This window comes from Theropithecus gelada, chromosome 3 (genome assembly GCF_003255815.1).
Source record: "Theropithecus gelada isolate Dixy chromosome 3, Tgel_1.0, whole genome shotgun sequence".
NCBI classification, from domain to species: domain Eukaryota; kingdom Metazoa; phylum Chordata; class Mammalia; order Primates; family Cercopithecidae; genus Theropithecus; species Theropithecus gelada.
In genome coordinates this window covers 36,780,138-36,782,875 of record NC_037670.1, presented here as the reverse complement: position 1 = coordinate 36,782,875, position 2,738 = coordinate 36,780,138, and the positions used below count along the sequence as shown (strand labels likewise).

General features: G+C 45.9%; 1 non-coding gene across 1 annotated transcript; it reads left to right on the top strand.

Annotated features, from left to right (window-relative positions):
• Positions 1–2,328: 2,328 nt before the first annotated feature.
• LOC112621848 lies at positions 2,329–2,435 on the top strand. The gene has a single exon (XR_003118786.1). It is a non-coding gene; the product is annotated as a U6 spliceosomal RNA (small nuclear RNA).
• The last annotated feature ends 303 nt before the right edge of the window (positions 2,436–2,738 follow it).

Below are 2,738 nucleotides of genomic sequence, written 5' to 3'. Positions count from 1 at the left end.
TCACTGATGTAGTGAGCTTTGAGCAAACATGTAAAGGAAATGAAGGAGGAAGACTTGCCACTGTCTGGGGAGAGAGGATTTGGGCATAGAGAATAGCTCCTGAGGCAGAAATAAGTCTGATGTGTTTGGAGAACAGCAAGGTGGCCCTTGAGGCTCCAGTGGAGGGCGTGAGTGGGAGAGTGGGAGGAAGTGAGGTCAGGGAGGTTGTTACGGGCTGAGTGGTGTCTCCCTGGAATTCATGTGTTGAAGCCATAAGCCCCAGAACCTCAGCACATGACTGTGTTTCGACATAGTGTCTTTAAAGACCTAAAATGAGGTCATTAGGGTGGGCCGTAATCCAATATGACTGATTTTCTCACAAGAAGAGGAAATTAGGACACAGATGGGCACAGAGGGAAGACCATGTGATGACACAGGGAGAAGAGAGCCATCTATAGCGATAAGCCAAGCGGAGAAGCCCCCAGAGAAGCCAATCCTGTTGACACCTTCATCTCAGGCTTCCAGCCTCCAGAATTGTGAGAAAATAAATTTCTGTTGGTTAAGTCACCCAATCTGTGGTACTTTATTATGGCTGCCCTAGAAAGCTAACACAGAGGGGAAAAGGGCCAGATAGTGTAAGACCTTGAAAACCATTTTCAGTTCTTTGAGCAGAAGGGGAGCCAGTGAGGGTTTCTGAGCAGATGAAGGTGATGATTTGGCTCATATTTTAAAAGCATCACTCTAGCTTCTGTACTGAAAGCAGTCTATGGGGAGGCAAGGACAGAAGGAAGAAAACCAGGAGGAGGCTGTTGCAGAAATGTACATGAGGGTGGAAGGCGGTGAGGAGAGGGAAGTTTTGGAATATATTCTGAAGTTAGAGCCAAAAGGATTTTCTGATGAACTGGAATTGTGATGTGTGAGAGAGAAAGGAGTCAAAGATGACCCAAGGCTTTTGGCCACAGCAACTTGGAGAATGGAGTTAACATTCATCGAGATGGAAAGGACTGTCGGAGCAGTGGGCTTTTTTTTTTTCTTCTTCTTCAGCTTTTAAGTTAAGGGGTACATGTGCAGAATGTGCAGGTTTGTTACATAGGTAAACGTGTGCCATGGTGGTTTGCTGCACAGATCATCCCATCACGTAGGTATTAAGCCCTGCATCCATTAGCTATTCTTCCTGATGGAGCAATGGGTTTTAAGGGGGAGGACCAAGAGTTCAGTATGGACACATTAAGATTAAGATGCCTACTCATCTTTGAGTTTGAAATGCCAGCTAGGCTGTTGGATGTATGAATTTAGAATTCAGAGGAGTGGTCAGGGTAAAGATACAGATGGTACTGAGTGAGATCACTTAGGGTGAAATGAGGACAAAAAGGAGGATTTGGAAACTGGGGACGGTGGCTCATGCCTGCAATTCCAGCACTTTGGGAAGCTGAGGTGAGTGGATCACTTGAGGCCAGGAGTTCAAGACCAGCCTGGCCAGTATGGCAAAACCCTGTTTCTACCAAAAATAGAAAAATTTGCCAGGTGTGGTGGCAGGTGCTGTAATCTCAGCTACTCAGGAGGTTGAGGCATGAGAATGGCTTGAACCTGGGAGACAGAGGGTGCAGTGAGCTGAGATGGCGCCACTACACTCCTGTCTGGGCCACAGAATGAGACCCAGTCCCCCTGAACTCCCCACAAGTAAAGGATTTGGGATGAAGCCCTACTGTACTTGGAAATGTTGAGGTTGTTAAGATGAGCAGGAACCAGAGAAGCAAGCAGAGGAGGGGCAGCAAGTGGAGTAGGAAGAGAAAGAGGGTGGTTTCCAAGAAGCCAAGTCGAGAATGTGTTTCATGAGGACAGAATGACTACTGGGTTAATGCTGCAGATACTGTGTGTTTAATAAGATAAGGACTGCGTTGTATTTAGTGATAGAGAAGTCACTGGTGACATTGACAAGAGCCAGTTCAGAATGGTGGGGACAGAAGTATGATTTGAGTGGGCTCAAGAGAGAGTAGAGGAAAGAACTTTGAGTCAGCAATGATTAAAATATTCTTTTGGAGGACTTTTGCTATGAAGGGAGCAAAAAGCTGAAGGTAGCTAAAGGGAAATACGAAGAGAAAGTAATTTTATTATTATTTTTTGAGACAGAGCTTACCCAGGTTGGAGTGCAGTGGTGGGATCACAGCTCACTGCAGGCTCAACCTCCTTCACTCAAGTGATCCTTCTATTTCAGCCTTCTGAGTAGCTGGAACTACAGGCACATGCACCACACCCAGCTAATTTTTTTTATGAGCTTGAGCCCAGGAGTTTGATACCAGTCTGGGCAACATAGTGAAACGCCATCTGTACAAAAAAATACAAAAATTAGTGCTTGCTTCAGCAGCACCTATACTAAAATTGGAACAATACAGAGAAGTTTAGCACAGCCCCTGTGCAAGGATGACACGCACATTCGTAAAACGTTTCATATATTTGTAGAAGCACATAGAAAAAAAACAACAAAAATTAGCCAGATGTGGTGGCGTGTGCCTATGGTCCCAGCTACTTGGGAGGCTGAGGTGGGAGAATCACCTGAACCTAGGAGGTTGAGGTTGCAGTGAGCCGTGATTGCACCACTGCACTCCAGCTTGGGAATGGAGTATCGCCCATGCTGGTCTTGAGTCTCTGGGCTCAAGCGATCCTCCTGCCTCAGCCTCCCAAAGAGCTTGGATTACAGGTATGAGCCGCCATACCTAGCAAAGAGGCTTTTAAAAAAATTGAATATGTGACAATATATT